The 15,000-nt window shown below is 42.3% G+C and overlaps 1 protein-coding gene across 11 annotated transcripts in view; it reads right to left on the bottom strand.

Moving 5' to 3' along the window:
- Positions 1 to 14,113, bottom strand: part of RNF180 (ring finger protein 180) — a 305,949-nt gene extending 291,836 nt beyond the window's left edge. For 2 of the 11 annotated variants that reach the window (XM_049864334.1, XM_049864323.1), the window contains exon 1: positions 13,440 to 13,719. The gene's annotated coding sequence lies outside the window, so the exon portion shown is untranslated. The other 9 variants (XM_049864376.1, XM_049864345.1, XM_049864312.1 and 6 more) reach the window with 9 other exon arrangements.
- Between the last annotated feature and the right edge of the window lie 887 nt (positions 14,114 to 15,000).

The following is a 15,000-nucleotide window of genomic DNA, read 5'->3' as shown; positions in this document are numbered from 1 at the left end:
TGCACAAAGTTGTTGTTGTTAGGTTCCGTCAAGTCGGTACTGACTCATAGCGACCCTGTGCACAACAGAACAAAACACTGCCTGGTCCTGTGCCGTGGTTATGATGCACAATGTACTGCATAATACCAGTTATGAAAAGTTCAAAAGCATGTGAAATAGCACTACATTTTGTTTGCTGATACATATACATATAGCAGAAGCATAAAAACCTGCATAGGAATGACAGACACCAACTTCAGGAAAATGGTAACCTCTGGGAAAGGATCACATAAGAGGCTTAAATTTTATCTGTAATAAATTTTTCTTTTTATAAAAAAGATCAGGCGGGGCCAAGATGGCTGACTAGGTAGAAACGACCTCGGATCCCTCTTGCAACAAAGACTCGGAAAAACAAGTGAATCAATCACATACATGACAATCTACGAACCCTGACCATCAAACACAGATCTAAAGACTTGACCTGACACAGACTGAGAACGAACAACCATGGGGAAGCAGCGACTGTTTTCGGAGTCTGGAGCCAGCATCCCAGTCAGGAAACCCTAGCGCCGGACTTTTAACTGGGCGCAGGGGAGCTGAGCACGGCCAACACAGGACGCAGCCCTAGACCCCAGAAGTGACCTCGGGGGAAGCCCAGCCAGTGCACGCAGACAGCGCAGCGACGCAGCTGACAGGAGGAGATGTCACCGGGAGGCAGCGACCGGTTTTGGAGCCTGGAGTGTGGTGTCCCAGCTGGGGAACCTTGGCACTGGGCTTTGGACTGGGAGTGGAGGAACGAACCGTGGCTTCTGAGACAGCACAAGCACAGGACGCGCGCCTGACCCTCGGAGGCAATCTCTACCCAGCCAGCGCACACAGTCAACACGCCCCTCGGGAATCTCAGATAAAACAGTCATCCCAAGCAAGATAATTAACTTTGTCTATATACCGGGCCACTACTCTCACCTATTTATCTGAACCCTCCCCTCCCCTTCCCAGGCGGCTTCATTAACATTGGCATTTCCTGAGCCAGAGAGTGAAGTGCGCTGCGGTTTGTCCTTTTTTTTTTTGGTCTTTTCCTAACCCATTCTCCTGGCCTGAGAGATACAGCTACAAAAAACCTAGGGGCCAAAAATCCTTCCCTAATTGGACTAAAAACACAGAACCAGCTCCAGCCAAACATATGTGATCCACAGTCTTCGGGTTTCATCCCTACAGGGAACAAGGTGGCTATTCTAATGCAAAGGCAATTCTGATAGGGACCTGACTGTAATTGTTTTAGCGGATTACTGGAAAGACAAGTTTCCCAGGTCTGATATCTCTGCGTATTCAACAGCGCCCTCACTGACTCACAACAAGGAACTGAGGGCTGAAGCTCCCCCCAGACCACCTAGCCTGCTACCTTAGGGGTCTAAGGAAGGTGACATCTACCAATCTGTAGGGGTACTTGCATTGGGGGCCTAAGGTGCAGGTGCAGAGCCCACCCACCAAAGTGCTTTAGAAATAGAGACACACCTACCTCACTGGCACTTGGGGGAAGCCTGTCAGCATCCTGCTGCCCCTGGAGTGTGAAACCCTGCTGCTACTAGAATCTGGTGCACACAACTATTACCACTACTTCTCTAGGTGGACGCGTGATAGTCTGCACCACACACTTGATGACCCAAAATCAGATTCTACTCAAGAATAGTGAATGGACTCTTAGGCTTATATATCTGGTAACAACCCAAACCAGCTGGTAATAAGACATAAGTGATTCAAGGGCTACAACAATCAAGACAGCGCAATCTGGTAGCCCATCTATGTATACTGAAAGAAAACTAAACAAGATAAGACTCAGTGAGCAAATATAGAATAAATCACTACAATATCTTAGAGATGGCTCGGAGACAGCAGTCGATATCAAACCACATAAAGAAGCAGACCATGATTGCTTCTACAACTCCCCAAACTAAAGAATCAAAATCTTTCCCAAATGAAGATACAATCCTGGAATTGCCAGATGCAGAATACAAAAAACTAATTTACAGAATGCTTCAAGACATCAGGGATGACCTCAGAAATGAAATAAGGCAATCTACAGAAAAAGCCAAGGAACACACTGATAAAGCAGTTGAAGAACTCAAAAAGATTATTCAAGAACATAGTGGAAAAATTAATAAAGCTGCAAGAGTCCATAGAGAGAAAGCATCCAGAAACCCAAAAGATTAACAGTAAAATTACAGAATTAGACAACTCAATAGGAAGTCAGAGGAGCAGACTCAAGCAATTGGAAGGCAGGGTGGGGGATCTGGAGGACCAGGGAATTGACACCAATATAGCTGAAAAAAAAATCAGATAAAAGAATTTAAAAAAATGAAGAAACCCTAAGAATCATGTGGAACTCTATCAAGAAGAATAACTTGCGTGTGACTGGAGTCCCAGAATGGGGAGGGATAACAGAAAATACAGAGAGAACAGTTGAAAATCTGTTGGCAGAAAACTTCCCTGACATCATGAAAGACGAAAGGATATCTATCCAAGATGCTCATCGAAACCCATTTAAGATTGATCCAAAAAGAAAATCACCAAGACATATCATCATCAAACTTGCCAAAATCAAAGATAAAGAGAAAATTTTAAAAGCAGCCAGGGATAAAAGAAAGGTCTCCTACAAAGGAGAATCAATAAGTTCAGACTACTCAGCAGAAACCATGCAGGCAAGAAGGCAATGGGATGACATATATAGAGCACTGAAGGAGAAAAACTGCCAGCCAAGGATCATATATCCAGCAAAACTCTCTCTCAAATATGAAGGCGAAATTAAAACATTTACAGATAAACACAAGCGTAGAGAATTTGCAAAAACCAAACCAAAGCTACAAGAAATACTAAAGGAATTGTTCGGTCAGAAAACCAATAATATCAGATATTAGCACAACACAAAGTCACAGAATGGAACATCCTGATATCAACTCAAATAGGGAAATCACAAAAACAAATTAAGATTAATTTTAAAAAGAAAAAACGCTCAAAACAGGGAATCATTGAAGTCAACATGTAAAAGATGACAATAATCAAAAAGAGAGACTAAATACAGGTGGCATAGAACTGCCATATGGAGAGGGAAACAAGGCGATATAGGACAATACAAGTTAGGTTTTTACTTAGAAAAATAGGGGTAAATATTAAGGTAACCACAAAGAGGTATAACAACTCCATAACTCAAAATAAAAACCAAGAAAAACATAACGACTCAGTAAACATAAAGTCAAATACTATGAAAATGAGGAACACACAATTTACAAAGAACAACGTCTCAGCACAAAAAAGTAAGTGGAAAAATGAAATTGTCAACAACACACACAAAAAGTCATCAAAATGACAACACTAAACACATACTTATCTATAATTATGCTGAATGTAAATGGACTAAATGCACCAATAAAGAGACAGAGAGTCTCAGACTGGATAAAGAAACACGATCCGTCTATACGCTGCCTACAAGAGACACACCTTAGACTTAGAGACACAAAGAAACTAAAACTCAAAGGATGGGAAAAAATATATCAAGCAAACAACAAGCAAAAGAGAGCAGGAATAGCAATATTACTTTCTGACAAAATAGACTTTAAAGTTAAATCCACCACAAAGGATAAAGAAGGACACTACATAATGATTAAAGGGACAATTGACCAGGAAGATATAACCATATTGAATATTTATGCACCCCATGACAGGGCTGCAAGATACATAAAACAAACTTTAACAGAACTGAAAAGTGAGAAACACACCTCCACAATTATAGTAGGAGACTTCCAACACACCACTTTTGGAGAAGGACAGGACTTCCAGTAAGAAGCTCAACGGAGACACGGAACACTTCACCAAAAGAATAAAAAGACCACCTACAGACTGGGAAAGAATTTTCAACTATGACATCTCCAACCAGTACCTGATCTCTAAAATCTATATGATTCTGTCAAAACTCAACCACAAAAAGACAAACAACCCAATCAAAAAGTGGGCAAAGGATATGAACACGCACTTCACTAAAGAAGATATTCAGGCAGCTAACAGATACATGAGAAAATGCTCTCGATCATTAGCCATTAGAGAAATGCAAATTAAAACTACGATGAGATTCCATCTCACTCCAACAAGGCTGGCATTAATCCAAAAAACACAAAATAATAAATGTTGGAGAGGCTGCGGAGAGATTGGAACTCTTATACACTGCTGGTGGGAATGTCAAATGGTACAACCACTTTGGAAATCTATCAGGCGTTTTCTTAAAAAGTTAGAAATAGAACTACCATACAACCCAGAAATCCCACTCCTCGGAATATACCCTAGAGAAATAATAGCCTTTACACGAACAGATATATGCACACCCATGTTTACTGCAGCTCTGTTTACAATAGCAAAAAGCTGGAAGCAACCAAGGTGTCCATCAACGGATGAACGGTTAAATAAATTATGGTATATTCACACAATGGAATACTCCGCATCAATAAAGGAGAGTGACGAATCTGTGAAACACTTCATAACATGGAGGAACCTGGAAGGCATTATGCTGAGGGAAATTAGTCAGAGGCAAAAGGACAAATATTGTATAAGACCACTATTATAAGATCTTGAGAAATAGTATAAACTGAGAAGAACACATACTTTTGTGGTTACGAGGAGGGGAGGGAGGGAGGGTGGGAGAGGGTTATTTACTGATTAGTTAGTAGATAAGAACTACTTTACGTGAAGGGAAGGACAATACTCAATACAGGGAAGGTCAGCTCAACCGGACTGGACCAAAAGCAAAGAAGTTTCCGGGATAAACTGAATGCTTCAAAGGTCAGCAGAGCAAGGGCGGGGGTTTGGGGACTATGGCTTAAGGGGACTTCTAAGTCAATTGGCAAAATAATTCTATTATGAAAACTTTCTGCATCTCACTTTGAAGTGTGGCGTCTGGGGTCTTAAATGCTAACAAGCAGCCATCTAAGATGCATCAATTGGTCTCAACCCACCTGGATCAAAGGAGAATGAAGAACACCACAGTCACACGATAACTATGAGCCAAGAGACAGAAAGGGCCACATGAACCAGAGACTTACATCATCCTGAGACCAGAAGAACTAGATGGTGCCCAGCCACAACCGATGACTGCCCTGACAGGGAGCACAACAGAGAACCCCTGAGGGAGCAGCAGATCAGTGGGATGCAGACCCCAAATTCTCGTAAAAAGACCAGACTTAATGGTCTGACTGAGACTAGAGGAATCCCGCCGGTCATGGTCCCCAAACCTTCTGTTGGCCCAGGACAGGAACCTTTCCCGAAGACAACTCATCAGACGTGGACTGGACTGGACAATGGGGTGGAGAGAGATGCTGACGAAGAGTGAGCTACTTGTATCAGGTGGGCACTTGAGACTGTGTTGGCATCTCCTGTCTGGAGGGGAGATTGGAGGGTATACAGGGTTAGAAACTGGCAAAATTGTCACGAAAGGAGAGACTGGAAGGAGGGAGCGGGCTGACTCATTAGGGGGAGAGTAAGTGGGAGTATGGAGTAAGGTGTATATAAGCTTGTATGTGACAGACTGACTTGATTTGTAAACTTTCACTTAAAGCACAATAAAAATTATTTAAAAAAACATCAAAGACAATAGCAAAACGTTGATATTTTATAAAGCTAAGTAATGGGAACTCAAATGTTCATTATATTATTTTCTATGTTCTGTGTATTCGAAATATTTTGTCATTTTAAAAGATCTTTAAAATTAATTTGACTAGCAATACGGAAACCACACATTTTACATCCTATAGTGTAAGCACTTCTCATTGATTTTGCTTTGAAGAGTACATTTAAAAAAAAAAAAAGCCAACCTCATTGCTGTCTAGACGATTCTGACTCGTGGTAATGCCAGGTGTTACACAGCAGAACCAAGCTCCGTACAATTTTCTTGGCTGTAATGTTACGGAAACAGATCATCAGACCTTTCTTCTGTGGCACCACTGGGTAGGTTTAAATTGACAACCTTTTGATTATTAGCCAAGTGCAGGCATCTCCCTTTGAGCCTTAATTATTAAAGAGTGCCACAGAGGGATGGGGGTTGGGGCTATAACCGTAACTTTTGGGTCAAAATGATTACTTGTGCCAGTAATACATGGTTACTATGCATCTAAAACATGTTCAGGGCTCACTCTACACTGACCTGAATCAAAATGGTTCTCAATGCATTCTGATTTAAGCAGGTGTAGAGTGAGGCCTGAATATGTCAATGTGCTGGGCTGCTAACCCAAAGGTCAGCAGTTCAAACCCATCAGCTGCTCCACAGGAGAAAGATTTGGCAGTCCGCTTCAGTAAAGATTTACAGCCTTGGAAATCCTACGGGGCAGTTCTACTGTCCTATAGGATTCCTATCAGAATTGACTCAACAGCAATGGGTTTGGTGTTTTTTGAGTTTTTACTGATTCAGATAAAACACGCAGTCGGAATGCTGAAGGAACAGTTTTGCCAATGACCGTGCAGACAGTTCTGTGCATACCACCTGTGCATTGTGCAAGCAATAGATATGAAAAAACAACACATCGAAATACCAAACTGGCTTTAAAAAAAAAAAGCAGTGATTCATATGAAATGGATCAATAGTAAAAGTGTTCTTATTAATAATGAGACTACAGAAAAACAGGTGTACCTTTTATGAAAGACAGAACAGAAAGGTTTACATAACTGCAATGGAAACACTCTTCAGAGGGCATGATTATTGTGCTGGATATTCTTAGTTCCCCACTCAAGAGCCACTCTCCACCCTTTCTACCTTGCTCTAATTTCTAGGAGGCTGACTTCTGGATTTCAACAACAGAGCAGCCTTACCTTTTGGCTTCTAGTTGGGTTTGCCAAAGGCAAGCACCAGCAGGAAATCAGAGAGCTGTAAAACAGTGAGGGTGGGGTACCCATTCCTCTAGCTTCTCCATGCCAGATCATGGAAGGTTGGATGCAGCTCTCTCCAAAAGCCCAGGGCTCTGGTGGGACAGCCTTCTGGGTTTCAGTAATGGCCCCCTTCTCTTGCCCTTTCATGCCTAAGGATTATAATGGCTCCCACTATTGGCAGTCCTGGGGTGCTTCAGCACCCACTGTTGGTTTCTCTTAACCCAATCACAAATTTATAAAATTAAACTTCTCAATTATCCCAGTTGAGCATGTCATCTACTTCTTATCAGAACATTGATATAACTATGAAGCTTAAAGAAATTTTATCTGAGTAATGAACTCCCTAGGTGGTACACACAATTACTGTGCTCACTGCTAACCAGAAGTTGGAAGTTCAAGTCCACCCTGAAGCACCTTGGAAGAAAGGCCTGGCAATTTACTTCTGAAAAACCAGCCAAAGAAAACTCTATGGAACACAGTTTTACTCTGACATACATGGGGTTACCATGAGTCAGAATCAGCTCCACAGCTTTTTTTTTTGAGTAATAAGTTTCTTCTGTTGTTGTTGTTAGGTGCTATCAAGCCAATTTTTGACACGTATCAGCTCAGTGTGACAGAGTTGAACAGGTTTTCTAAGCTTTAATCTTTACAGGAGCAGACTGCCAGGTCTTTTCTCCCATGGAGCCACTGGGTGGGTTTGAACTGCACACCTTTCAGTTAGCAGCCAAACACTTAATAACAGTGCCATCAGGGATCCTTTTTCTTCTGTAAATCTAAACTTATAAGCTGGTATGTCCACCTATTATCCATTTAGCCCTGTTCTAAGTGCTATATATGATTGTAATATACATAAATGAATATATATTTATGTAATGTGCGTACTCATATACATACGTGAACACCTGCATACATAGGTACACATGTACATACGTACATGACATGACTTGTGCCTTTGAGAAAAAAATCTAGGTGAAGAACAAGTTCAAGGCCAAAGTAAATGAAATAACTGAGAACACAGAAAGTAACAAATAGAATTATACAGTAAACTAAGAACAAGAGCTAGGGATCCAGGGAAGGCTTTATGAAGTAGCATTCCAGCTGGATCTTATAGGATAGACAGTATTTAGACAGCATTAGTCAGGTACAGGGGAGAGGAATGGGCCTCTACAGTAAGGAATATAATATAAGCCAAAACTCTATGGTTGGAAAGGGCATAGCGGTTTGTTGAGTGTCTTAGGCTGGGTTTTCTAAAGAAGCAAAACCAGTGAATCGTATAAATACATAAAGAGATTCATATCAAGGAAATGGCTCTCGCAGTTGTAGAGGCTGCAAAGTCCCAAGTCCATGGGTCAGGTTGGAGGCTTCTCTTGACTCACGTAGTTGCAGGAGCTGGTGAATCCAAGATCGGCAGGTCAAATAGAAGGCCTCTGGCTCAGGGTGTACAGGGCGATGAATCCCAAGATCAGCAGGTAAGAATGGCAGGCAGCTGGCTCCCTGGCTGCAGAGGCTGACAAATCCCAAGATCAGCAGGTAAGCTGCCAGCTCAAGTCCCAAGAACCAGAGGTCAGATGAACAGAAGCCAGTTGCAGAATCCAGAACAGGTGAAAGCCAATGAGCTTTGACAGCAAGACCACCTATACTGGATGCAGACACATCCCCAAGGAAACTCCCTTTCAACTGACTGGCTGTTTATAACAGATCTCATCATTACGGAGATGATTATATCATTACACAGCTACCAAACTACATCATAACGGCCAAATCACAGAGAATCATGGCCTAGCCAAGATGACACACAACCTTAACCATCGCAGTGAATGATAAGTATAATTCTAAGTCAGAGCAGAGAAAGCTTTCTGACTTCACAGTCTCAACTAATTCTAAGTCAGACAGGTACACAAACATTACTTATATAATTTACATATATTTCAGAAGACAGTGTAGGAAACGATTCTACCTTAAAACCAAATATTTGAGTAGAACATGGCCAGAAATATATACCTCGGTTTTAATTTCTATCTCTATTAAGTGAACATGTTTTCATTTGGTAAAATACTTACATAGCCCTTTCTCCAAAACTGGTTTCTGAATATCATAAACCCTGTATCACTGCCTCCCCACACTGCATGTAAGAACTGTTCAAAGAAAAAAAATTGAGTAGACAGTTCACAGTTTACACATTGTATCTTTAGCCCACATGTTTATACCATTCATTCCAGGCTATCTAAATTGGTGTCCATACTTCAATTCTGGTCCTTTTTCAACATGTTCCTGAACAGGTCAGGCAATTCTCATTCTGAGTAGGTCTCACGTTTATGTCAGCAATTTTATGAAGGGTGTTTTGAAGCTGCTTCTGAAAGTGGTACTAGTCATCTGTTCGTTGTTTCTAAGCTTTTCCAGCTATCAAACCACCCACGAACTAATCAAGTAGAGTGAAAATAAAACTGGAGGACAGTTCTAGTACTAACAGAATAATCTCTACTACTCTACTTGCTACAGTGAAATTTATCAAGATAAGAAAATACAACAACTCAAATGTCCTCAACTAGTTTACCGATGCATTCAAGTTATTTTCTCAAATTTTTTTCTAAAATCTAAGAAAACACCTTGTTCATTATGTGGGTTCTTCTGACATCCATTTTGTTTTTTGCCTTAGTCATCTAGTACTGCTATAACAGAAATACCACAAGTGGATGGCTTTAACAACGAGAAATTTATTTCTTCACAGTAAAGAAGGCTAAAAATCCAAACTCAGGGCGTCAGCTCCAGGGGATGGCTTTCTCTGTTGACCTTCTCATCAATCTCCCCCCTGAGTAGGAGCTTCCCCACACAGGGACCCCCAGGTCCAAAGGACACGCTCTGCTCCTGGCACTGCTTTCTTGGTGGTATGAGGTCCCCCAACTCTGTTTGCTTCCATTTCATCTCTTGTAAGATAAAAGGTAGTGCAGGCCACACCCCAGGGAAACTCTTTATACTGGATCAGGGACCTGACCTTAGTAGGGGTGTTACAAGCCCATGCTAATCCTCTTTATCATAAAATTACAATCACAAAATGGAGGACGACCACACAATACTGGGAATCATGGCCCAGACAAAGTGATACACACATTTTTGGGGGGGACATAACCCAATCTATGACAGATGCAATGCTGGAGGTGCTCACTCATCTATCTCAAGAAATTTGGAAGACAGCTGGCTACCTTGCCAACTAATTAGAAGAGATTCATGTTTGTGCCCATTCCAAAGAAAGGCAATCACATGGAATGCAGAAATCAGTATCATTAATATCACATGCTAAGGAGCACTGGCGGCATAGTGGTTAAAGTGCTAGACTACTAACGAAAAGGTCAGCAGTTTAAACTCACCAGCTGCTCCACAGAAGAAAGATTTAGCAGTCTGCTTCCCTAAAGATTATAGCCTCGGAAGCCCTATAGAGCAGTTCTACTCTGTCCTACAGGTCGCTATGAGTAGGAAAACGACTTGAAAGCAATGGGTCTCTTTTGTTGTTGTTATCACATGTTAGCAAATTCAATAACAACTACAGCTGTACATTGACGGGGAACTGCCAGACATTCAAGCCGGATTCAGAAGAGGATGTGGAACAAAGGATGTTGTTGTTGTTGGGTGCCGCTGAGTCTGTTCCAACTCATAGCCACCCTATGCACAACAGAACAAAACACTGCCCAGTCCTGCGCCATCCTTACAATCCTTGTTATGCTTGAGCCCACTGGAACAAAGGACAGTACTGCTGATGTCAGATGGGTCAAAAAAGTTTAACAATATGCAAATGTACACACAGATGTAAAGAACTTCAAATAAATAAGCATTACTGCCTTCAGAGCAGCCATTCTGGGAACGCTGTTAACTTATTCTAGTAATGTTGCCATTATTTTAAATTACTTAAACCAGTCTTCTGAAATTGCTTTCATAGCCCTCAGGATAATCTTAAATATCCTTGAAAGCAGCAAAATCTTGAAGATTAAACTGTGTTTTGCAAACATGTAAAAATTATGTTTAGCAAGTAATATAGGATGTCAAGGTGGATTGAAGAGTTCTTAATAAAGAAAAGAAAAGCTTAGAAAGTGATTCTAAGTAATGCTTTTATGTTGCTTGTAAACTAACTGGACATTTCGAAAGGACTCAAAACTATTGTGAACAGTAGTTGCACTACTGGAGTTAAGTTTTTAGCCTCCCAAAGTGACTATTTGGAATGATTCTCTCTTTAAAACATGAATGAAAGCAGGTTTAGGGGGAAGAAAGAGTTTATATAATCATACTTTGAAGTTGCAAAGAAGCTTTCTTCCATGGAGTTAAAAATATTTTCCAGACATTACTTCATTAATTCTCCAAATTGTCTGAGGGAAAGAACAGATTATCGCTTTTTTTTTTTTTTTTTTAGCTGGTCCAGTGGAGGACGCATAAGGGAAAAAGAACTGTTTATTTCATGAGTCTACAATTAAGTCTAGGCACACTCTGCCCTACAATTTGTGCTATGCAGTTAGTACAATTTAAGTGGTTGTTTTTTTTTTTAAAGCTTTATGATCTTTGATAAAAAGGCATCATATGACTAATAAGTATTATTATTATTCAGGTAGGTGTGTCATAAATATTACAGACATCTATTAAAATGATTATTAATTCACTGCATACTCACCTGGAAGAGTTCCTGCTTGACGTACATATGAATTGCTTATTATAGGTGCTGGACTCTGTCCTCAGATACACTCACACAAGTTCTAATTAAGCTTTTTTTTTTATCAAAAAAGGGAGAAGGCTATTTTTTCTTAAATAAAACACTCTTCCTTGAACTTTAGATGGGAAAAAATCTCTATTTTAAAAAACCAAATATACAAATTAAAGAGGGAAAGAAAAATGGGACAATGAAAGATCTACTGGCAAAACCATTTAAGAGCAAACCCTAGGGAGACTGGTAAATTGTTGATGAATCTAGAGAAATATGCATAGCAGCATAATACACACATAATTATAAATTAATTTTCATGGAAATATTAAAATGACTATTCTAATTGTTCAATTCTTTGGTATGAGAAAAGAAAGCTTGTTGCTTAATATTCAGGGATAATTAGTTCACCTCCTCCAGTATACTTACTCATTAAACACTTAGGGTCTGTGCTATGATAATCACCCAAGTACCTCTGAACTCCCCCAAAACTCACTGTGGTAGATTCCAATTCATAGTGACCCTATAGGACAGAGTAGGACACTGCCCCGTAGAGTTTCCAAGGCTGTAATCTTTAGGGAAGCTGGCTGCCACTTCTTTCTCCTGAGGCGCAGCCTGTGCGTTGGAACCAATCACTTAGCAGCCGAACATTTAACCACTACACCACAAGGGCTCCTTTATAAACTCCCAGTGGCACCATATTTACATAAAACCAAACCATACAGTGGATTCTGACTCATAGTGATCCTAAAGGACAGAGTAGAACCGCCCGACAGAGTTTCCAAGGAGCACCTGGTGGATTCCAACTGCCAATCTTTTGGTTACCAGCCTTAGCTCTTAACCAGTATGCCACCAAGAGGAACAATTTGACTGTAAGACAAAGGAATTTACTCTTTACTAAGACTCTAGTATCTTATTCAACAACTGAAATGATTCTGATCTTTTAATTACTTCGGGCTCCCTGGGTGGCACAAACTGGCAGAAAGGCTGGTGGTTCCAACCCACCCAGGGGTACCTCAGAAGACTAGCCTGGTGACCTGCTTCTGGAAGGTCACAGCCTTGAAACTCCCTTGGAGCACAATTCTACTCTGACACACATGAGGTCGCCATGAGTGAGAATCGACGACAACTAACAAGTATTACTTTTAGGGGTAGTATTCCAGGAGTCTTTTTTTTTTTTTTTTAATTAACGAGTAAATAAAAACATAAAGAGTATCAGAATAACACTCTGAGAGCTAAGTTCTGTTTGAGATCACTGAACGGAGACGACTCTCAAGCAGCCAAGTTCTAATCACAGCTTCTACAAGGACTGACTACTTAGTTTTGATATAATTACCTTTCCTTTTGGGTGCTACAGCTGTCTGGTCTACAAAATACGATAATCTAACAGTAACCTGCCCACATAATGCTCCTTTCAAGTTAACGAATGCTCTCACTTAAAACTATTAGATGATACTAAAATATTGAGTACTATCTCGAAAAGAACACTATAATATATACGTTTGGTGCAAATTACAATACCAATGATGATTCCCCCCCGCCCAAGGAACCCTCTTCCCACTTCGTCCCCTCCCCCCAGTGCATTTCAGACCTTACTTATGACCGCTCCCTACCAGAAAGTCTGTTGACTCCGGACCCAAGGCTTCAACAAAAGCAGTTTTGAAACGCCAATACTGAAATGCATCAGACAAAAGGAGGGAACCGGCCTCGAAAGGGGGTGTGTGCCGTCTCTCCCTAGGCCCTAATACTGCACAGGCTGCAGTTTCTCAATCTCACACCGCAGCGTTTAATACCCCACCCCGCCACTTTCACCCTATCCTCGTGATCCTCCGCAAAAACCTTGCTCTCCCCCACCACGCTTCAGCACAAGTCTCACATTTCCAGCTCGGCGTAATTCCACCCTCTCTGCGTGTCGTGCCCTGAGACCAACTCGAAAGCCCCAGGTGCGAAAGTTAAACCGCCGCCGCGTCACTTGAGGCCAGGGCTGGAGTCGGCCGCGCCACCCCGGAGCCACTGGGACCCGCCCCGCCCCTCGAGCCGTCCTCGCGCGGGCGAGGGTGGGGCCGAAATCACCGCGGGGAGCGGCGCCGAGTCGAGGCCAAGCCGCCTGGGGTAGGCGGCTATTTCGCCGTGCCCCGCTGGCCTCAGATCCGCCGGCCCTTACCTGCGTGCACGTCCTCGGAGCCGCGGGCTCCGCGCGTCCTCCCGGCGCGCCTGGGCGCCCTCATTTCCGACCCGCGGACTCGCGGCGGCCCCGCGGCGACGATGCTGGTTCGGTGAGACGGGAAGCGACAGGAGCCAAACCCCGTGGAAATCGCTCGAGCTACGCGGATAGCCCCGGCCCGGCAGCGTCGGACACTGCGCCGAGGCGATCGTCGCCGCCGTTGCCGACGGACCTACTCGGCCCTCTGCTGCAGGTTCTGGGAGCGAGGCCTGCATGGATGGCGCCAGGCCCTGACCCAGCGCAGACTGAATAGCGGCGCAGATCGCGCGTGGTCAGACGAAACTGAGGGAAACTTCTTCTCTCCTGTCAGACTCCTTAGCAGAGCAATGGAGAATGCCAGCGCCTTCTCCCTTATCCTCATCCAGACCCTCCTAGAGCTCCCAGCCCACCTGCTGGCTCTGGTTTAGGCTAAAATCTCCAGGAGTCCAAGCGACCGCTTTCCAAGCTTAAAACTTCCTAAAGTGGCACCACCACCTGTATTTATTTTTCCCTTTTTGATGGCACTGTCTTCCTTGCTTACCTTCTTGTCCTAAGATTCCACCTGAGCTCAAGCAGGATTAACCATTAAGGTGTACTTGACTCCACATTTGGCAGATTACAGTGGGCAGGTGAGCTACCGGTGGTGGTAGGCCAAAGTTCTAATTTAGGACGTGAGGGAGCCTTTTGGAATAAATGTTGACTTGTTAGGGTGTCATGAATTCCTGGATTCAGAGTAATGAAAATAGATTATCAAATGACTGCAATTCCCAGCAATCCCAATCGTAGGTATATATCCAAAAGAATTGAAACGGGAACTCAAACAGATACTTGTACATCAATGTTCCTTGCAGCACTATGCATAATAGCCAAAAAAATGGAAGCAATCTAAATGTCCATCAACAGATGAACGGATAAACAAAATGTGGTATATACATACAATGGAACGTTTCTGAACCTTAAAGAGAGATGAAGTCCTGATACAAGCCACAACATGGATGAGCCTTGAAAACATGCTAAGTGACATAAGTCAGGCTCAAAAGGACAAATATTGCATGATCACACTTGTATGAAATATCTAGAATAAGCAAATGCATATGGACCAAAGTTTATTATTGGTTACCAAGAATGAGATGGAGAGGAAAGGGGGTGTCTAAGCAAATGCATATGGACCAAAGTTTATTATTGGTTACCAAGAATGAGATGGAGAGGAAAGGGGGTGTCATTGTGTAGAGGG

The sequence above is a fragment of the Elephas maximus genome, chromosome 2 (genome assembly GCF_024166365.1).
Source record: "Elephas maximus indicus isolate mEleMax1 chromosome 2, mEleMax1 primary haplotype, whole genome shotgun sequence".
Taxonomy (NCBI): Eukaryota; Metazoa; Chordata; class Mammalia; order Proboscidea; family Elephantidae; genus Elephas; species Elephas maximus.
The sequence above is the reverse complement of the archived record's forward strand: the minus strand, read 5'-3'. Positions and strand labels throughout refer to the sequence as shown.